General features: G+C 44.0%; 1 pseudogene; it reads left to right on the top strand.

Moving 5' to 3' along the window:
- LOC120972804 (uncharacterized) overlaps positions 1 to 23,850 on the top strand; it is a 176,518-nt pseudogene that overhangs the window by 1,684 nt on the left and 150,984 nt on the right.

The raw sequence follows: 23,850 nt of genomic DNA, 5'->3' as shown, positions 1-23,850 counted from the left end.
GATTTTCTGTTACATGAACCAAATTTTATTAGCCTAATTGCTTGCTAACTTTGAATTCTTAGATGTGTGGGTGACATATATTTTGCAAGAGGAATTTGAAGACCTCCATTTGTTTCCGAAGAGGGATAATTTAATCTCAACTCTCGACTTGTCAAGGATATATTGTGGTATACAAATATGGTAAGTATAACAAAATTAAAAGCAAATAATTTAAGAGATATAATGCCATCTTTGAATATATACTTCCGTATATACTACCTGTTCGATCAAAATAAAGTACTGTATGACTTTAGGTGTATATATTATAAATTGAAATGTGATTCCAATGTTTCTCATCATATTCTCAGTTATAGAAGAAAAATATTATGTGTATCATAGAGACATAATTTTTGATGATTACATCTTTTACTTAGTACGTGTTCCATCGAAAATGTTCAGTGAACAATAATGTTTATATTTTTGTACTTAACATGCATATCTTCTCGAAAATGCTTGCTTTTGCACTGAAATGGTCTTTGTTGACAAAGCTAACAAGAGTGTGGAATTGAACATAAGGTGTTGAGCGATCCAGTGCAACATGCAGTGTATAATGAGGACCATGGGTACACGGCAACAACGAACAATCCTTTCGTTGATGATAGTGTAGTCAAGGATCATGTGTTCTTAGATGATATTAGCTGCATAGGTACTGATGATTATTTCATTAAACATTTAGTTATTTGTAAGAGAGTTGGTGTAGAGTCTGTGTATTTTACCTCGTTCATGTTGTTTTAGGATGGAACATTTCTGCTAACTCTTGCTCCAATGTCTTTGAAATTGAGGACGACTTTGGGAAGGCAAGAGTCTATTCCTAGATGGGTAGCATGGAGCTGGTTCAGGATGCCATTGGTAGTTAGTGAGAATACAAAGCCCACTTTACTATTTTATTTGATCATTAGGAGTTTGTGGCCTGCCAATTATCCCCACCACTATATTGAAATCCTTGCAAGATGTTCAGATTCAGAATAATTTCACTAAATGTGTTATTGACATGTTCATGATGTGGTGCACATGTTCAGGTTGTTGCACTGAACTTTCATATATTTTCATTTACAACCCAGCCGGCAAACCCCAACACACATCGGTGTCGGACGGTGGCGACATCTGCCAAAGGAGATCCTGACTAGAAATTCAACTGCACATCTTCTACCTGATCATGATCACAACAACTCTCCCTCCCCGCCATGCGTGCCACCTTGTCTCATGCATGGAGCACACAGGGTTAGTGATCACCGCGGCGCAGTAGGCGTATTTATACCCACTAACTCTGCTCAGCTTGCACGATATGGAATGCAGCAGCTACGCTCAGCCCATGTGATCTCCTCGACCCTGCTGCAAGGGCAGAAAATCTGGACGAGGATGGATGGATATGCCACACGACAATACCCGGAAGGAGAGCCAAGAACAAAGGCTAAATGTGAGAGGTCACAGCAGTGCATTGCATGCATGACAGTCCAGGCTAAGAGCATCTCCAGCCGCGCCTTCAGAACGGCTTCCCCAGACGATTTTTGTGCGCCGGCGTCGAAAAAACGGCCCAGTCGCGCCTCTAGGAGCCGGTTTTTCACCGGCTTGGGCCGAAATCAGCGCCGGTGGACCCAGGCCAAACCCGACGTGCCGGGGCGAGTTGTTTTGGCGCGAAACAGCCGCGGGCCCGCGAGTCAGTGAGACGGGCGCTTCGTCGCCCTTATCGCATCGGTTCCCGCGGGAATCAATGCCAAGGCTGCCGCGCTGCCGCCGCCGGTCAGCCTTGCCATTGATTCCTCACGGGTGGCGCGTCAGGGGGCGGCGCGGCGACGCCTCCCCTCCCGCCACGCGTACACACAGGCGCGGCTATATAAGCCGGTGGCCTCCTTTGCCCCTGGCCACACCAGCCCTAGCCGCCGAGCTCTCCCTCTCCCGTGCGCCGCCGCCGAGCCCTCCCTCTCCCTCTCCCGTGCGCCGCCTTCGAGCCCTTCCCCTCCCTCACTCCGACAGCCCCGATGGCCGAACGTTTCCCCGGCGACGAGGCGGCGACCAACGGCTTCGGCCGCCGCTCGCTCCGCGAACAAGAGTCGTGGCTCCTGTTCGAGGCCAACATCCCGGCGCCGCCGGACATGCGCGTCGGGCCGACGGGGTGGAGGCTCAGCAACGAGGGAGTGCCCATTCCCCCGTTGCCCGACGCCGTGGCGCGCGCCCCTACTTCGCCGCCGAGGTAGAGATCGTGCGCGCCCCCCTCACCGACGAGCAGCTCGCCCTCCCCCAGTACGCCGCCGACAACCACGCGGCGTGGGCGGCGTACTTCGAGCGCAGTCAGCAGGAGAGGCTGGCGTCCACCAACGGGGCGCCGGTGATGGGCGGCACGAAGAACAGCGAGGGGCACCACCTGTGGTGGGGCGTCCCCGGCCGCACGCTCGAGGGCGTGCTGACGCACCTTGAGGGCGGCAACAACCCGCCGCTGGCATACCCTCCCCCGGCGAGGGCGGCCGTCCCGGCCCACCGCCGACGCGCTGGGCAATGGATGCCCAGGATGTTCGGCTCCTCCTCGTCTTCCTCCTCGCACTCTCCTCATGGTCTTCTTCCCACTCCTCCGGCTCTCCGGCGCTGCTTGGCGTCAAGGCCGAGCCCGCGGCGGAGACGCCGCTCGGCCGGCGCACTCGCAACGCCGGCATCGTCATCAACGAGGGCGGCCGGCGCGCCTCCTCGTCGGCTCCTCCGCGCTTCGTCAAGCCAAAGACGGAGCCGGGGCTCGCGCCGGTGAAAACGGAGCCGGGTCTCCCCGCCGTGAAGACGGAACACAGCGACGTAGAGCTCGACAACGACGCGGCCCTGGAATGGGCGCGCAAGGACTCCCTGAAGATGGCGAGGGAGCGCCAGTGCGCCGCCCTGCGGCGCTTCGAGCAGCGCCGCCGGGGCCGCGACGAAGGACTAGTCGTCGTCCTCAACGACGACGCGCCGCCGCCGCCTCCAGTCCGCCATGGCGACGCCGGTCAGGGGTCCACCAGGGACGGCCGCGTCAAGGAGGAGAAGGCCGACGATGACGATGGCGACTACTCCGCGTTCAGGAAGTTCTTTTTTTAGATATATTTGCTATGTAAAAAGCCGCGAACATGTCTAATATATGCCAACGTTTGCCGAAATTTAGACGTGTTTTAGCCAAACTTCGCCGAACGTTTCCTTTTTTGAAAAAATTTAGACGCGTCTGGGGGCGGCCCTGGGGCCGGCGGCTGGGGACCAACTCGCCCCCAGGCCCTTTTTTTGCGCTGGCCACCCCAGGCGGCGATTTTAAGCGCCCCTGGGGGGCCAACGGCTAGAAATGCTCTAAACGAGGATGGATGCATGCTGCAGAAACTGGGCGGAGCAGACGCAAATCTCTTTCATATTTATTCCCTGAGACCACAAGAATAAAGATGGAATCACGGAAAGGCCAAAGATGTCTGTTGCAATGTGCGAGCTACCGAGAAAAATGAAGGGTGTGGATATCCGGGAGCATGTTCCACTATTCAAATCCGAGTTTCGCACACGGAGGCTCGTATATATGCTATTCGATTTGATTCGGTGGGTGTGATTTTTGCTACTCCCTCCGATTCATATTACTTGTCGCTCAAACGGGTGTATCTAGCTTTAAAATATGTCTAGATACATCCATTTGAGCGGCAAGTTATATGGATAGGAGGGAGTATTAGGATGGTTCATACGTGCATGTGAAGCAGCATCAGGCGCCTGCTGCGGATCTATTAGCGGTTACATCTACATTTGCAGTTTGCTTCAGCTCGATCGATGCAACCTACAAGCAACACAGTAGTACACCAGTACTAGTCCATACAGTGCAGAAACTTGACAGAGTAAATGCAAATATCTTCTATATTTATTCCACTGTGAGCACTGGCCGGAATAAAGGTCGAATCATGATAAGGCCAAAGGAGGCGCTGTGATCCGCGAGCTAGTGAGATAAGGGAACGATAGGATATCCAAGAGCATGATCCGCGCTTCCATTTCGGGCACGGAGGCTCGTATGCGCTCTTCTCGTTGATTGTAACTTTTGCTAGTTACGACGGTCTATATGTGTCCGCACACCACAATGTCATCACAGTCACACGGTTTATGTATGTTCATTAATTCATACACTTGGTACGCGTTAGCCGGTTCACATATGAATGAGATAGTTGAATCTCCTACACTATTATGTTCGTGTACAATATTATTATCTTGAAACTATGAGAGGCACAAAACTAACCAAAACCCCCCAAAGCTGCCGGTTTCATGTTTCTTACTAGCACCAACCTTTCTTCTTCATAGTTCAAGGCTCAAGTCGAATGAACTAGTTGAATTTGCTACACTATTGTGTTCTTCACCCCAGACATACACTAGTAGAAAAAGGGCCATTTGTCTTGGTTCGTAACGCCCATTTGTCCCGGTTGCAGAACCGGGACTAAATGGTCGTTACTAAAGCCCTAAACCTTTAGTCCCGGTTCTTGCACCAACCGGGACAGATAGGCCTCCACGTGGCCGCTGCGGCGAGCACAGGCAGGAGGGCCTTTGGTCCTGGTTGGTAGCACCAACCGGGATCAATAGGCATCCACGCGTCAGCAGCTGAGGTTTTTTTTTGAAAGGGGGTACGTTTAGGGGTTTTGGGGGGGGGGGTTAATTTAGGTGTTTCATATATTGTGTTAGCTAGCTAATTAATAGAGAGAAGTGTCCTCTCTTATCTCCGTGCTTGGTCGACGCTACGTACTATACGTATAGAGAGGCCCTTGACACGCTAGCTAGTAAGCAAATGAAGGAAACCATTAAGTACAGAAGTTCGTGATGAACATATTCATACAGAGGAAAGTGATATCGACCTCTCCTTCTCCGATGAACAACAAGTTTTCGTACATCTATCTGGCGCTACTGGCTACATATATACAATATTAAGATCTCTTACAATATAATCCCCTAATTATATACGAAGTCAGCTTCCAGATGGTATTCTCCGGCTTTATTGATGATGTGGTCAAGAAAGAATCCCGCCAATTCCTCTTGAATTGCTTTCATGCGATATTGTGGTAAGAGACCATCACGCATCTGCCACATCTAATTTGAAGAAGGGGGTCAATACATATATATGAATGAAACTTAACACAAATGTTGGTAATATAATGAAGTTATGAATATTATTTCTTACGCACATCAAATTGTCTTTTAGAGTAGCCCCGGGTTTTTTTGCAAGTCATGTTGTAGATGAACTCGCAAACGTTGTATCCACAGTAATCATTCCCGGGTTCCTACCACAAGCACTTTATGAGAAATAGAGGTCAATCAAACTGATAATGAAGCATTATAAATGGCATTGATGAAAGTAGCTAGAATCAACGGGAGATGTGCGGAACTAGCTAGCTAGTACTACTTACTTTCGGGTATGTCCATCGCAGCTCCTTCGGCAGTCCCGGAGCTTCTGCGGTGAACTTTTCCCAAACCCTACAAGACAAAGAAAATAATTATTACTTGAGATATCAGGAAATGAACAAAAAGTTACCGATATGGTGCGATAATGATCGGTTGAACTTACTTGTTGAGAATTTTAGTCATGTCCGCATAGGTCTCGGGATCTTTTCGTCTCGAGTCTAAGACGGTTACTAGTCCCTCCTCAAGCTTAATTTCCAGGAGAATATAGTGGAAGTTGCACACGCATGCAGAACTCATCAATTACATTACTATAACCTCGAGTAATAATGGAAACCGAATATGCAGAAGACAGTAACACTCACTTGAAGTTGTAAGGAAAGAGTATTTTATCTTTGTTTTGATTTATTACCAACGATTGGAGCAAGTTGGCCTCGGCTTCTTTGGCATTCTTTTTAACCGTAAATTCATCTATGAGATTCGTGTTAATGAACCCAATATCATAGATTTCTGCTTTTCTGCATTCGGCGATCTTCAATCTGCATAATATAGTGAGGATAATTATATATACATGCAATGAAAGAGCTGAGCTATATATAGAGAGACTTAATGACAGAAGTAGTACTTACAGACAGTAGCAAGTGACCGCTAATTTATCGAGGGCCTTTTGATTGAAAAACTGGAAGAACTCCTCAAATGGAACAGTCAACAGTTCAATCCCAACGAGGTCGTGCTCCTCTTTAACTCTCAGCGTCAAAGTATTCTTCCCCCAGACTCGCTGCATGTTTTCATGTACCAATCATGGAATCTCCGCATCATCGTTGTCAGAATAGTTCAATCTCTGACGAGAGGCTTCTCGTACTGGTATTTGTGTTCGTCCACCTCCATTATATCAAAATTTGCATCGTCGGGCAGGTAATCTCCAAGATTGGTATAACCGGGCACCATCCTCAGATCATTAGCGACGATATCACTTGACACCTTGAGCGGGGGGCACGATTGGTTCGCTTGTTCACCGAGCTGGGCAATGTTTTTCCCAGCTCGTCGTTCTGCTAACCTTCGATCACTGATAGTACTTCCCGACCGCTCCGCTTTGATAAATGACTTTCCAATAATGCGCTCATAGTTGTTTTTCGGCGGAGACAGTGGTGGTTTCTTCAGGACATCGAGTATGTGCTTTGCTTTCACCGGATCTACCTTCTCCTCCGGAGGTAGATGTTTCTTTGCTTTCACCGCTTCAAAGAAGTCCCTCACTTCGCCTTCCATGATCTTCGCGTTTTCCTCCACGGACCTCTCGTATGGTAACTTCTCTAAAGGCTTTAGAGATGGACCGAATCTTAATTGCCTCCCGCCTCTGGCTGTACTGCTAGATGCCGGAGCAGACGAAGCGGCTGCGGCTGTCTTCTTTGCTTGCTTACGAGGCGGACGAGAACGAGTACGACGCGCCGGAGCAGCCGGAGCGGCGGCGGGTCTCTTCCGCCCTTGCTGACGAGGCGGAGAAGGAGGAGGCTGGCTGCTCTGGCGCGCCGGCGCAGGCGGAAAAGGAGGCAGAGTGCCGCCACGCGCCGAAGAAGGAGGTAGAGTGCCCTGATCACTCGCCGGAGGAGGAGGCGGAGGAGGCGGCGGAGTGCCCTGACTCACCGGAGGAGGAGGAGGAGGAGGCGGAGTGCCCTGACTCGCCGGAGGAGGAGGAGGAGGAGGAAGAGGAGGCGGAGTGCCCTGACTCGCCGGAGGAGGAGGCGGAGACGTCCAGTTCGGAAGGTTGATGAGCTCCTTCCGCCATAGGCATGGAGTCTTCAGAGCTGAACCCAGCCGAGTCTCCCCATCACCGGTAGGGTGGTCAAGCTTGAGGTCCTCAAATCCCTCCGTTGTTTCGTCCACCGTCACCCTAGAATATCCTTCTGGAATTGGACGACAGTGAAAAGTTGCATCGGGTTCAGGAGGTCGAACAGAGCCGACAGCCGCCTTGACTTTGAAATTCTGCCATTGCGTCATAAGGTGGCAATGTTGAGACTCCGTGATAGCATCCACGGGGTAGCTAGCAGGAGCCGTGAAGACAGGCTCCAGCTGAAGCAGCTCGGTTGAAGCCATGCTGCTTCTCCGCTGAGATGGCGGGGTAGCTTCGGGGGTAGCTTCAGCAGGTCGCTTGCTGCGAACTGCTTCTCGTTCTTGTTCCTCTATTGCTTGTACCCTTGCGTGCAGCGCCTGCAGTTGGGTCTGCTCCACTTTCTTCCTCCTCTCCCGGCATTTGTAACCGCGTGCGTCCGGAAACCCAGCCTTCCACGGAACGGAGCCTGGCGTGCCTCGTGTCCGTCCAGGGTGCTCAGGATTCCCGAGGGCCATTGTGAGCTCGTCATTCTCTCTGTCTGGAATGAACGTCCCGTCCTGCGTTGCGGCGATATAGTACTTAAGCTTCGTGACGGGTATTCGCAATTGCTCTTTCGTCCAAATGCACTTCCCTGTTATAGGGTCCAAGCTTCCGCCAACCCCGAAGAACCAAGTCCGGCAACGGTCTGGCCAGTTCAATGTCTCTGGTTCGACCCCTTTATCAAGCAGGTCATTCTCAGCCTTGGCCCACAAAGGCCGGGCTTTGAGGTAGCCACCTGACCCCGTGCGATGGTGATGCTCCTTCTCGCAACATTTATCTTGTTTCTCGTTGACATCTCCTTACTCTTCTCCGATGTCTTGTGGGCCACAAATTCGTCCCAGTGATCTCTGATCTTCTCATACCGGCCGATGAATTCTGGTGTCTCTTCTTTGTCGACAAACGATGTTTTCAGCTCATTCTTCCACCTCCGGAATAGTTCTGCCATCTTCTTAAGGGCATGAGACTTGATCAATTGCTCTTTAACTGGCTTCTCCGGATCCTCCTCTGGCGGTAGGGTGAAATTTGCCTTCAGCATGGTCCAAAGATCATCTTTCTGCATATTGATACGTCGCCGTCGTATCTACTTTTCCAAACACTTTTGCCCTTGTTTTGGACTCTAACTTGCATGACTTGAATGGAACTAACCCGGACTGACGCTGTTTTCAGCAGAATTGCCATGGTGTTATTTTTGTGCAGAAATAAAAGTTCTCGGAATGACCTGAAAATCAATGAAGATTATTTTTGGAATATATTAAAAATACTGGAAGAAGAATCCACGTCAGGGGGCCCACACCCTGTCCACGAGGGTGGGGGGCGCGCCTACCCCCCTGGGCGCGCCCCCTGCCTCGTGGGCCCCCTGACGCTCCACCGACGTCAACTCCAACTCCATATATTCGTGTTTAGGGAGAAAAAAATAAGGAAGAAGTATTCATCGCGTTATACAATACGGAGCCGCCGCCAAGCCCTAAACTCTCTCGGGAGGGCTGATCTGGAGTCCGTTCGGGGCTCCGAAGAGGGGAATTCGTCGCTATCGTCATCATCAACCTTCCTCCATCACCAATTTCATGATGCTCACCGCCGTGCATGAGTAATTCCATCATAGGCTTGCTGGACGGTGATGGGTTGGATGAGATTTATCATGTAATCAAGTTAGTTTTGTTAGGGTTTGATCCCTAGTATCCACTATGTTCTGAGATTGATGTTGCTATGACTTTGCTATGCTTAATGCTTGTCACTAGGGCCCGAGTGCCATGATTTAAGATCTGAACCTATTATGTTTTCATCAATATATGAGAGTTCTTGATCCTATCTTGCAAGTCTATAGTCACCTATTATGTGTTATGATCCGTTAACCCCGAAGTGACAATAATCGGGATCATTACCGGTGATGACTGTAGTGTGAGGAGTTCACGTATTCACTATGTGTTAATGCTTTGCTCCGATACTCTATTAAAAGGAGGCCTTAATATCCCTTAGTTTCTAATAGGACCCCCCTGCCACGGGAGGGTAGGACAAAAGATGTCATGCAAGTTCTTTTCCATAAGCACGTATGACTATTCGAAATACATGCCTACATTACATTGATGAACTGGAGCTAGTTCTGTGTCACCCTATGTTATGACTGTTACATGATCGATCGCATCCGACATAATTCTCCATCACTGATCCAATGCCTACGAGATTTTCCTATATTGTTCTTCGCTTATTTACTTTTCCGTTGCTACTGTTATAATCACTATAAAACCCAAAAATATTACTTTTGCTATCGTTACCACTCCTATCAAATTACTTTGCTACTAAACACTTTGCTGCAGATATTAAGTTATCCAGGTGTGGTTGAATTGACAACTCAGCTGCAAATACTTGAGAATATTATTTGGCTCCCCTTGTGTCGAATCAATAAATTTGGGTTGAATACTCTACCCTCGTAAACTATTGCGATCCCCTATACTTGTGGGTTATTAGGACTATTTTCTGGCGCCGTTGCCGGGGAGCATAGATCTATTCTTTAAGTCACTTGAGATTTATATCTGCTGGTCACTATGAAGAACTTGAAAGATCAAAGAACCAAGATTTTTCCCTCAACTACGAGGGGAGTTAAGGAACTGCCATCTAGCTCTGCACTTGATTCACCTTCTGTTTTGTGTAAACTTGCGACACCTACACTTGCTATTGATTCCGATAGGTCGCATGTTATTGATGATGCCACTTCTGCTTTGCATGATATTTATGATGAAACTACTTCTATGCTTGATACTACTGTGCCACTAGGTGAATTTCTTGATGAACAACTTGCTAGGGCTAGAGAGAATGAAATTATTGAAACTGATATTAGTGATGAAAGTGATGATGAAGATTCTCCCCCTAGATATGAATTGCATGTTGTTCCTGAGGGATATGTTATGGATGAAGAAACTGCTAGAGATTTCTTAGCTTGCAATGATAGATCCGATCTTAAGAAATTATTAGCCAAGCTTAAAGAAAATTCTTTGAATGCTAGAATGAAATATAACCCTGCTTTTGCTACTTCACCTATCTTTATTACTGATAAGGATTATGATTTCTCTGTCGATCCTGAGATAGTTACTTTGGTTGAATCTGATCCTTTTTATGGCTATGAATCTGAAATTTTTGTGGCACATCTTACTAAATTAAATGATATAGCCACCCTGTTCACTAATGATGAGAAAACTCGCTATTATTATATCCTTAAGTTATTTCCGTTCTCATTAAAGGGTGATGCTAAAACATGGTTTAATTCTCTTGATCCTGGTTGTGTGCGTAGTCCCCAGGATATGATTTATTACTTCTTTGCTAAATATTTCCCCGCTCATAAGAAACAAGCTGCTTTAAGGGTAATATATAATTTTGTGCAAATTGAAGAAGAGAGTCTCCCACAAGCTTGGGGAGGCTTCTCCGATTACTTAATGCTTTGCCTGATCATCCTCTCAAGAAAAATGAAATACTTGATATCTTTTATAATGGACTAGCCGATGCTTTCAGTGACCACCTGGATAGTTGTGCTGGTTGTGCTTTCAGGGAAAAAACTGTTGATCAAGCTGAATTGCTATTGAATAATATGTTGACAAATAAAAATAATTGGACACTTCCTGAACCAACTCCTAAGCCAACTCTGAAGAAAAGGGGTATCCTATTCCTCAGTCCCGAAGATATGTAAGAGGCAAAGAAATCTATGAAAGAAAAAGGTATTAAAACTAAAGATGTTAAGAATTTACCACCTATTGAAGAAATACATGGTCTTAATTTGCCGCCTGTTGAAGAAATACATGGTCTTGATAACCCGACAGAGGTAGTAAAGGTAAATTCTCTCTATAGATATGATAAAGCTGAAATCTCGCTTGCTAGCCAATGCTTAGATGAGTTTGATAATTTTATTGTTAAACAAGAAAACTTCAATGCTTATGTTGGTAGACAATTGAAACATAATGCTTATATGATTGAACACTTGAGTGATTATATGGCTAGTGTTAAAGGTGAACTTAAACTTATTAGTAAACATGCTTCTATTGTTACCACTCAAGTAGAACAAGTACTTAAAGCTCAGAATGATTTGCTCAATGAATTAAACAATAAGAATGATAATGCTGTTAGAGTTATGACTAGAGGTGGTAAAATGACTCAGGAGCCTTTGTATCCTGAGGGCCACCCTAAGATAATTGAGCAAGATTCTCAGAGAACTACTATAGATGCACCTAGTCCTTCTAAAAGGAAGAGAAAGAAAAATGATAGGACTTTGCATGCTTCTAGTGAACCTGTTGTTGACACACCTGAGAATCCCAATGATATTTCTATTTCTGATGCTGAAACACAATCTGGTAATGAACATGAACCTAGTGATAATGTTAATGATGATGTTCATGTTGATGCTCAACCTAGTAATGATAATGATGTAGAGATTGAACCTGCTGTTGATCTTGATAACCCACAATCAAAGAATCAACGTTATGATAAGAGAGACTTTGTTGCTAGGAAGCACGGTAAAGAAAGAGAACCATGGGTTCAGAAACCCATGCCCTTTTCTGCTAAAACATCCAAGAAAAAGGATGATGAGGATTTTGAGCGCTTTGCTGAAATGATTAGACCTATGTTTTTGCGTATGCATTTGACTGATATGCTTAAAATGAATCCTTATGCTAAGTACATGAAAGAAATTGTTACAAATAAAAGAAAGATACCGGAAGCTGAAATTTCCACCATGCTTGCTAATTATACTTTTAAGGGTGGAATACCAAAGAAACTTGGAGATCAAGGAGTACCAACTATACCATGCTCCATTAAAAGAAACTATGTTAAAACTGCTTTATGTGATCTTGGAGCCGGTGTTAGTGTTATGCCTCTCTCTTTATATCGTAGACTTGATTTGAATAAGTTGACACCTACTGAAATATCTTTGCAAATGGCTGATAAATCAACTGCTATACCTGTCGGTATTTGTGAGGATGTGCCTGTTGTGGTTGCAAACGTTACTATTTTAACGGACTTTGTTATTCTTGATATTCCCGAGGACGATAGTATGTCGATTATCCTTGGTAGACCCTTTTTGAATACTGCAGGGGCTGTTATTGATTGCAACAAAGGCAATGTCACTTTTCATGTTAATGGTAATGAGCATACGGTACACTTTCTGAGGAAACAACCTCAAGTCCACATTATCAATTCTATTGAAAAAATTCCAACTATTACTATTGGAGGTTTTGAATTTCCTCTTCCTACTGTCAAGAAGAAATATGATATTCTTATTGTTGGTGACATGCATATCCCCGTTGAGGTAACCTAGTGTTATTCGAAAATTCTCCGGTTCCATGTTATTAGAAAAGAGTTTGTTAACAAGACTTGATCAACCTTGTTAGTGGATTCCTTTTTGAAGAACATGAGATGGGTGAATTTAGAAAACACAACTTTCTGTACGCTCCTTTTTATTTTTCTGTTATTTATATTAAATAAAGCAAAAATAGTAATTTCTGTCAGTTTTCTGAATTATCCGTGCAATAAAAAATACCTCGAAAATAAAAGTTCTCCAAATGCCCTGAAAATTTAATATGATTTTTTCTGGAATATTTGAGAATATCTGGTACTGAGAACACATCAGGGGGAGCCAGCACCTGGCCACGAGGGTCCAGGGCGCGCCCCCTGCCACGTGGGCCCCTGGTGGCCCCCTCCACTTATTCCAGCCACCACACACTCCTTCTTCCTCCCAAAAAATCACCACCTAGCTCAAACCCGTGTTCTAGCTCATCTTGCTGCCATTTTCGATCTCCTTGCTCAAAGCTCCATTCACAAAACTGCTTTGGGGGATTGTTCTTCGGTATGTGACTCCTCCAATGGTCCAATTAGTTTTTGTTCTAGTGCTTTATTTATTGCAAATTTTTGCTGCTTAGGTGACCCTGTTCTTGAGCATGCATGTCATATTTATGTGGTCAAAAGTAGTTTTAATGCATGATATGGCCTCAAGGCACTTGTAGGAGTAGTTGCTATCTATTTTGTTGAGTTTGGTTCACTTTTATTTTTAAGTTACTAAAAATTTCAGAAAATTTTTAGAGGAAGAAATATGTTTAGGAAAACGTACCAAGGTGGTTCCTCAAGGAAGCAAGGACCCAGGCCCGCAATACGCGAGCTGGACAATGAACCACCAAGGGATGCTCAAGTGCGGCCTTGTGAATGGCCGTCAGAGGACTTCATGGTTCGAGCAGGAATCAAGGAGGAATTTGAAGCATATGTGCGTAATGCCGATCTTGAGAGCTTCATGGCAGATAAGTGCCGTCAGTACCACTACCTCACTGATTCCTTTGTGAGAAGGTTTGAATTTTCATCATCACGCAATTCTCAAACTGTCCTGTTTGATCTTTATGATAAATCTTATACCATGGACTTAGAAGATTTTAACACTGCTTGTAAACTCCCATAGTGGGGTAATGTTAGTGAACCTCGCAAATCTGAATATAGAGACTTTCTTGCTAGTATAACTGTGGGGGAATCTAGGGAAATCACACAAGCTACCATAGGGAGCATTCATTTTCCTGCTAGACATTATTTTGCTCTCTTTATAGGTAGATGCATAAATGTTAAGGATGAGGCATGTCACATGTGTGTGCCAGATCTTAGTGTTCTCAAGAGTGCTGTATTAGGAGATAGACAATATAACTTGGGCCATTGTTGCACGCAGGCTGCATAACAACAAAATTAATGGAGATTTCTTTGGTGGAATTTACACAACCCGTTTAGCTGATTTTCTTGAGATGCCCATACGTGGAGATGATATTGAGTTGCCTCCTGCTTATTTAGATTATAATGCCATGGTTCGTCATCAGTTTGTTGAGAGGAACAATCAGTTCCGCCAGTACCGACTAATCTTTGACAGACGACGCACCTATCACTTCGCTCTCCCTGCTCCTGCCTTCTTTGACTTTCAGGCAAAAGGGAGATATGTTATAACCAGGGAGGAGGCGACCGAGTACGAGAGGAGGACAGAGGCAGCTCGCCTCCAAGCTGCAGCTCGTCAGGCAATAGCTGATGCATCTTAGTACGACCCCAGCTTCAACTTCGGATATCCACCAGGCCATCCATGGGCATAGACCAACTTAGGCCAAAAGCCTAAGCTTGGGGGAGTACGTATTTCTCACCGACATTACATTCATGTTCACACACTCATGCCAATTGCCGGTGGTCATACTTTTATATTGTATCATCCATGCTAGTTTAATTTCTTTTTAAGCTTTCTTCTTGAGTGTTTAATAAACCTTAAGAAAAACAAAAAAAATTAGTTGTAGCTTTTAGCTAGTTTACTTTCCATGCCTGTAGTGGTAGTAATTAAAAAGAAAACCCAAAAAGATTTCTCGTTCTTATTTTGCTTGTTGGGAGCTTTCCCGTGTAAATATTTTTATTTCTTTTTTGTTCTTTGGGGGTCGAAAGGAGAAGACCAAGATTAAATTGTTGAGTGGCTCTTATATGCATTATTGTTGATCTAACAAAGAGCCCATATTACCTTGTCTTCTCCCATGAATTGAATGCTTGCAGATTCCAACTTAGTCCAATGCACATGCACTATTATTATTATCCACACCGTTCGGTCGTGCAAGTGAAAGGCATAATGACGATATATGATGAACTTATTGAGATGAGAAAAGCTGGTATGAGCTCGACCTCTCTTGTTTTTGTAAATATGATTAGTTCATCGTTCCCGATTCAGCCTATTATGAAAGGAACATGTTTGCAATGACAATTAGAGATTATAGTTGCTTATGCCATGCTTAATTAGCTATGAGTTTATAATGGTTTACCTTGTGTGCCAACATGCTATTAAAATGGTTGTGATGTGGTATGATGGGGTGGTATCCTCCTTTGAACGATTCGAGTGGCTTGACTTGGAACATGTTCACGCATGTAGTTGAAACAAAATCAACATAGCCTCTACGATATTTATGTTCATGGTGCATTATATCCTAGTCATGCTTGCATTCGGTGTTGATTAATTTTAATGCATGTTCATGACTGTTGTCGCTCTCTAGCTGGTCGCTTCCCAGTATTTTTCTAGCCTTCACCTGTACTAAGCGGGAATACTGCTTGTGCATCCAATTCCATAAACCCCAAAGTTGTTCCATATGAGTCCACCATACCTACTTATATACGGTATCTACCTGCCGTTCCAAGTAAATTTGTATGTGCCAAACTCTAAACCTTCAAATAAACATCCTGTTTTGTATGCTCGAATAGCTCATGTATCAACTAGGGCTGTCGGTATCTTCCATGCTAGGCGGGTTATTCTCAAGAGGAGTGGACTCCGCTCCTCACTCACGAGAACATGGCTGGTCACCGGGATGCCCAGTCCCATGCTTTAAGCAAATAAAATCAAAGTAATTACAAACAAAACTCCCCCAGGATTGTTGTTAGTTGGAGGCACCCGTTGCTTCGGGCAAGCCATGGATTGATGCGTGTTGGTGGTGGGGGAGTATAAACTTTACCATTCTTCTTGGGAACAGCCTATAATGTGTGTAGCATGGAAGATATCGAGATCTCTCGGTTGTTATTTTGACAATGAAAGTATACCACTCAAAATATTATTCATATCTATTTCAAAACCGAGCTCTGGCACCTCTACAAATCCATGCTTCCCTTTGCGAAGGGCCTATCTATTTACTTTTATGTTGAGTCATCATCCTCTTATTAAAAAGCACAAGTTGGAGAGCACCGCTGTCATTTGCATTCATTACTGTTAGTTTACATTGAGTATGACTGGATCTCTTTTACCATGAATTACAATGTCTAGTCAGTCCTTGATCTTTAAAGGTGCTCTGCATTTATGTTTTGCGGTCTCAGAAAGGGCTAGCGAGATACCATCTAGTTATATCATATTATGATTGTTTTGAGAAAGTGTTGTCATCCGAGATTTATTATTATTGCTCGCTGGTTGATTATGCCATTGATATGAGTAAACATGAGACCTAAGTGTTATTGTGAATATGGTTAGTTCATAATCTTTGCTGAAAACTTGAATGCTCGCTTTACATATTTACAACAACAAGAGCAAACAGGGTTTGTAAAAGTTTTTCTTTGTCACTTTCAGTTTATCAACTGAATTGCTTGAGGACAAGCAAAGGTTTAAGCTTGGGGGAGTTGATACATCTCCGTCGTATCTTCTTTTCCAAACACTTTTGCCCTTGTTTTGGATTCAAACTTGCATGATTTGAATGGAACTAACCCGGACTGACGTTGTTTTCAGCAGAATTGCCATGGTGTTATTTTTGTGCAGAAATAAAAGTTCTCGGAATGACCTGAAAATCAACGGAGATTATTTTTGGAATATATTAAAAATACTGGAAGAAGAATCCACGTCAGGGGGCCCACACCCTGTCCACGAGGGTGGGGGCGCGCCCCCTGCCTCGTGGGCCCCCTGATGCTCCACTGACCTCAACGCCAACTCCATATATTCGTGTTCCGGGAGAAAAAAAATAAGGAAGAAGGATTCATCATGTTTTACGATACGGAGCCGCCGCCAAGCCCTAAACTCTCTCGGGAGGGCTGATCTGGAGTCGGTTCGGGGTTCCGGAGAGGGTAATCCGTCTCCATTGTCATCATCAACCTTCCTCCATCACCAATTTCATGATGCTCGCCGCCGTGCGTGAGTAATTCCATCGTGGGCTTGCTAGACGGTGATGGATTGTATGAGATTTATCATGTAATCGAGTTAGTTTTGTTAGGGTTTGATCCCTAGTATCCACTATGTTCTGAGATTGATGTTGCTATGACTTTGCTATGCTTAATGCTTGTCACTAGGGCCCGAGTGCCATGATTTAAGATCTGAACCTATTATGTTTTCATCAACATATGAGAGTTCTTGATCCTATCTTGCAAGTCTATAGTCACCTATTATGTGTTATGATCCATTCACCCCGAAGTGACAATAATCGGGATCATTACCGGTGATGACCGTAGTGTGAGGAGTTCACGTATTCACTATGTGTTAATGCTTTGGTCCGGTACTCTATTAAAAGGAGGCCTTCCCTTAGTTTCCAATAGGACCCCGCTGCCACGGGAGGGTAGGACAAAAGATGTCATGCAAGTTCTTTTCCATAAGCACGTATGACTATATTTGGAATACATGCCTACATTACATTGATGAACTGGAGCTAGTTCTGTGTCACCCTATGTTATGGCTGTTACATGATCGATCGCATCCGACATAATTTTCCATCACCGATCCAATGCCTACGAGCTTTTCCTATATTGTTCTTCGCTTATTTACTTTTCCGTTGCTACTGTTACAATCACTATAAAACCCAAAAAATATTACTTTTGCTATCGTTACCACTACTATCATATTACTTTGCTACTAAACACTTTGCTGCAGATATTAAGTTATCCAGGTGTGGTTGAATTGACAACTCAGCTGCAAATACTTGAGAATATTCTTTGGCTCCCCTTGTGTCGAATCAATAAATTTGGGTTGAATACTCTACCCTTGAAAACTGTTGCGATCCCCTATACTTGTGGGTTATTACATATCATTGACATAAGAGACCTCAAGGTCTTCCTTCTTAGGCTTGAACCATTGCTGGATGCTGATCGGGATCTTGTCCCTAACAAGAACACCGCACTGAGCAGCAAATGCTTCCTCTGTCCGGATGGGTTCAATCGGTTGGCCACCGCGCGCGATTGCTGTGATCGTGAACCTTTCAGCCGGGCGCAACTTTTTCTTCGGGCCTCGTTTCTTTACCGAAGTTGTGCTCGATCCGGAGGGCTAGAAAAAAGAAGAAAGACGAGAGTTAATATGTGTACATACCAAAACAATGAATGCATCAATTAGCTAGTCAGCACTGGCTTAATTAATATATATACCTGGCCGGACTCTGTTCGGTCACCGGAGCCGTCATCACGGTCTCCTTGCACCGGCATTCGGTCACAGGAGCCATCATAATCATGTGTTTCCTCCTCCATTGTTCGATCACTGTAGCCTGGTTCTTCACCCTGTCCTTCCAGACCATCATTGTCGTCAAGATATGACATGACATCACCTCCGGCTAAGATTATGTCCTCCAACACCTCTTCTGCTGCCTCGTCTCGTCCGTGCTCCATTGTTTCTGCAAATATTACAACATGGCAATTATTATACAAACATGACAGCAGGTGGATATATTAGTGGCAAACGTAGACCTAGCTACCTAATCACAACAAGAAATCATATTAGTGGCCTCGACGCTTCTCTAGGGTTTGGGGTGGCCTCGGCAACGCTTCTAGGGTTTGGATCAACTTGTCACGTTTGTCTAGTGTCAAAGGATTCAACAAAACCATGTCTTCATCATTAGGCAAAAGTAATAGGCGCTTGATGGTGCGAAGTTCTGCAAAGTTGTGCTGGAACGGAGTCCCAGATAGGATAATTCGCTTTTTGGTACAAAGTTCAGCAAGAGCCTTCCGAATATCGCTATTTGGAAGGCCTTTGCTGAAATTCGTACAAAAAGGCAAATTATTCTATCCAGAACTCCGTTCCAAAACAACTTTGCACAACTTCGTATCATCATGCCCCGGTTACTTCCGGCTAATGATGAAGCCATGGATTTCTTCAATACTTTGACACTAGGCAACCTCTCGACCCCTCGGCGACCCTCGAACCCTCGGTGACCCTCGAACGTCTACCCTAGTTCCCGACCCTCGCCCCTCGAACCCTCGGCGACCCCCCACCCTCATGTCGAAGTTATCGGGGAGGGGGTATATCGACCCCCACCCTCATGTAAGAAGAGGAAAAAGATCGAAGAAGAAAAAAGAGAAGAAGAAAGGAATAGAGGAGAAGATCGAAGAAAAAAAAGAAGAAAAAAAGAGGAGAAGAAGAAAGGAATAGAGGAGAAGAAGAAAAAATAGAATATCATTTTATTTATTCTTCTTCTCCTCTATTCCTTTCTTCTTCTCCTCTTTTTCTTCTTCTTTTTTCCCTTCTTATTTTGTTCCCCTCTCCTCTTCTTCTCCTTTCTTCTTCTCCTTCTTCCTCTTCTTATTTTTTTTCTTATTTTCCTTCTATATCGACCCCCTCATGTATCCACATACATACATCTATACATACATACATCCATCTATGGATCATCATTGGAAAAAAATGCATACATCCATGGATCATCATTTCTCATATATATCCATCTATAGTCACATACATATATAAATAGAAAAAATGCTATGAAAAAAATACATATATGAACAAAAATACATATATACTTGGTAAATATTCTATGAACACCATTTCTATATCAATGCATAAATCCATGGATCATCATTGCTCATATATCCATAGTCATATATAAAAATTTCTATATATGAACAAAAAACATTTTTGACATCTAAATTTCTTTTATGAACAACTAAAAACATCTGAAAACAGCATATAAGAACATCTAAAAACATGTAAACAAAAAAAAAAGAGGAAGAAGAAAAAAAAGGGGAGAAGAAGAAAGGAATAGAGGAGAAGATCGAAGAAAAAAAAAGGAGAAGAAGAAAGGAATAGAGGAGAAGAAGAAAGGAATAGTATTCTTTCTTCTCCTCTATTCCTTTCTTCTTCCTCTTTTTTCCCTTCTTTTTTCCCCTTCTTATTTATTTCTCCTCTTCTTCCTCTCCTCTTCTCCTCCTTCTTCTTCTACTTCTTCCTCTTCTTATTTTCCTTTTTCCTGTCCTTCTTTTTCTTCTAAATATGAACATATTCATAAATTGACAAAAAATATGCACAAAAACATATACATAAAATTTCCTATACATACACAATTGTTTTACAATATGCACATATATATGAACATATACATAAATTGACAAAAAATACATTTATGAAAAAATGCTATGAACATGTACACACATATATACACATACACACACATGCATATACAAAAAAAAATACATTTATGAAAAAATGATATGAAACAAAAATGCAGGGCAGGGCGGCGCGCGGCGCCAGCGCAGGGCAGGGGCGCCGGCACAGCGGCCTCCCAGGGTAGGGGCGGCGCGCGGCGGCGGCGACGACCGCTAGTCCAGGGAGGAGGAGGAGGGGATCGGGGCGGCGCTCACAGCGAGGTGGCGTCGGGGACGAGGAGCGGGCTCGGGTGCGCCGGACGGCGAAGGCGCGCTCGGGGGCGGGGGCAGGGGCGCGCGGGCTCGGGGACGACGTCGGCGACGGCGCGGCCGGGGGCGACGGCAGGGGCGGCGGACGGCGTCGGGGCAGCCTAGCGGCGTCGAGGAGGTCGGCGTCGTCGGGGGCAACTGGCGATGAAAACCAAATTTTTCACAAGTGTTTCTTATATAGCAAACCCTTTGGTCCCGGTTGGTGGCAACAACCGGGACCAATGCCGCCCTTTGGTCCTGGTTCGTCCCACCAACCGGGACCAAAGGTCTCTTTTCAGCAGCCCAAAGGGCAGGAAACAGAGACCTTTGGTCCCGGTTGGTGGCACGAACCGGGACCAAAGGGGAGTATTGGTCCCGATTGGTGCTACGAACCGGGACCAAAGGGGGGTACTCGTACCGATTCGTTCCACCAACCGGGACCAAAGGGTGGCACAGCGGTGGTGTAGTGGGAGTTTAGTCCCACCTCGCTAGCTGAGAGAGCTCAGCACCTGTTTATAAGCTGTGTTGCGGCTCAGGTGCTGAGCTCCTCTCTAATATGCAGGCAGTACTTGCCTACCCTTGTCACTGCCATGTTGGGCCTATTGGGCCTGTGGGCCTGCATCCTGGCACATGTATAGATGGGTTTCTAGTCGTATGCAGGCCGTGTGGCCCAGTAGGCGGTATTTTTTTATTTTTTCTTTTGATTTTTGCTTTATTTATTTTCTTTTGATTTTTGCTTTAATTTTTTATTCTTTTTACTTCTAGGTCAGAATAATTATAAACTTTCTGTTAGTGCCATTAGTTTCCAAATTTGAATAGTTTAAATTTGAATTCTTTGAAATTTGTGTGAATCACTAGTTTGTGAATAACTTCACTATAAAAATATATTTTGAGTGATTCTTTTTCCCGCTATTTAATATTACTGTGTTTTATCATTATATTAGTTTCTATAAAAACAGATTTTGTTATTTTAGTTTTTATCAAAAAAATTCTTTATGAAAATTTTAGTTGATTCCTTTTGCTATTAGAGTTTTATAAAAACTTTTTAGTTGATTGTTTTTGCTATTGAAGAATATTATGGTTTTTTTTAGTTGATCATAACATAATATTTTAATTGATTATTTTAAGTTCATTATTTTTGCTATTAGTTCATTCATTTTGCACTAAATGACCCTGAAATTGAAAAGCACTACAAATGAACTCTGAAAAGGTATAAAGTTGGCATGGTATCATCATTTCACCCACATTGCATGTGCTAAAAAGTTGAGAGAGTTACGGCAAAAACTGGATGCACTTCGTGTACAAAATGGACAATCTCTTTCGAAGTATCAATGTTTCGGACCAAAACTCATTTGTTACAAAGAGATTTCATTTTTTTGAACTTATTTGAACTCCAGACTTTTTGTGTGTTCAAAATGCACCATTAATCCACATCATCAATTTTCAACCCTTTCTTACTTCATTTGTTATTTTTCATGCATTTACTGATTTTGTTTGAGCTAAATGACCCTAAAATTGAAAAGCACTACACATGAACTCTGAAAAGGTTGAAAGTTGGCATGGTATCATCATTTCACCCACATAGCATGTGCTAAAAAGTTGAGAGGGTTACGGGAAAAACTATATGCACTTCGTGTACAAAATGGACAATCTTTTTCGAAGTATCAGGGTTTCGGAGGAAAACTCATATGTTACAAAGGGATTTCATTTTTTGAACTTATTTGAACTCCAGACTTTTTGTGTGTTCAAAATGCACCATTCAAAGCCACATCATCAATTTTCAACCTTTTTGACTTCATTTGTTATTTTTCATGCATTTACTGATTTTTTTGAGCTAAATGACCCTAAAATTGAAAAGCACTATAGATGAACTCTGAAAAGGTTGAAAGTTGGCATGTTATCATCATTTCACCCACATAGCTTAAGATAAAAAGTTGAGAGGATTACAGGAAAAACTGGATGCACTGCGTGCATTATATATAATTATGTGTGTCAAAAACCATTACAGATTCACATGGATAGATAAGTGACCAAATTAATAGAAGTTCATCATCACATTAAAAACAAAGTACATACATAGTTCTCATTGAACAACATATAGCTCTCCAGAGCATCTAGTTAAACCATACATTAATACTATGTAAAACCTTTCAATGCAACAACAAATGCGATCATAATCACAACCAAAGTAACAATTGATCCAACGGCATAATGATACCAAGCCTCGGTATGAATGACATATTTTCTAATCTTTCTCTTTAAAGCATTGCATCCATCTTGATCTTGTGATCATCGACGACATCCGCAAGATGCAACTCCAATATCATCTTCTCCTCCTCAATTTTTTTTATTTTTCCTTCAAGTAATTGTTTTCTTCTTCAACTAAATTTAACCTCTCGACAATAGGGTTGGTTGGAATTTCTGGTTCAACTACCTCCTACATAAATAAAATCTATGTCACATTGGTTGGCATAATTGTCATAAACAATAAATGAACCAAATAGTTATAAAAAGATAATATATACCACATCCGAATCATAGCCAGGACGAGGGCCGACGGGGGCGGATATCAAAACCATCGCACTATATAATAAGAAGCAATAATAAAAGTAAGAAAATTAGACAAGTATCTATGCAAAGTAAGAATTCTTTTCTTTCAGAAAGAAGATAAGAACAAGAGGCTCACCACGGTGGTGCCGGCGACGAGATCGACGCGGGCGATCGACGGCGGTGAAGACGGGGACGGGACGTGACGGACCGCTAAACCTATGCAAATCTCTTGGAAAATGGAGCTTGGAGGTCGAGCTTCGAGAGGAGAAAGCTTAAGTAGTGTGGCTCGGGCATTTCATCGAACACCTCATGTGCATAGGAGGTGAGCTAGAGCACCCAAATGACCTCCCCTCGCTGGCCAGAAAAAACAGAGCACTGTGGAGTGCTCTGCTGCAGCGATGGGGTATATATAGGCAACTCATTTGTCCCGGTTCGTGGCTGGAACTGGGTCTAAAGCTCCCCCTTCTGTCCCGGTTGGTGGCACGAACCGGGACCAATGTATGTGGGCCAGGAGCGAGGCCCATTGGTCCCGGTTCGTGCCAGGAACCGGGACAAATGTGTCCAGACGAACCGGGATCAATGCCCACGAGGCCCCGGCCGCCCCCCTGGGCTCACGAACCGGGATGTATGCCCCTATGAGTCCCGGTTCACGACTGAACCAGGACTAATGGGCTGGCCAGGCCCGAACCAAAGCCCTGTTTTCTACTAGTGATATCATTTATGAGATTTCATGATTTTTTGCACTTTATTAATTTCGAACCTTGACATGCTAAATTAAACAAAACCTGAAATAAACTTAACATTTTGGGTGCCCTGGTAATACCGATGATTTTATATGGTTCATGGCTTAACTTGGATCAAGAACCATATTTTAGGTGTCCTTTGATTTGGAGAAATTTTGTAAGAATTCTAAAGAATAGGATTTGTATCCGCTTGGAACCCTT

The sequence above is a fragment of the Aegilops tauschii genome, chromosome 1 (genome assembly GCF_002575655.3).
Source record: "Aegilops tauschii subsp. strangulata cultivar AL8/78 chromosome 1, Aet v6.0, whole genome shotgun sequence".
Taxonomy (NCBI): Eukaryota; Viridiplantae; Streptophyta; class Magnoliopsida; order Poales; family Poaceae; genus Aegilops; species Aegilops tauschii.
This window is presented reverse-complemented; position numbering and strand designations above follow the sequence as displayed.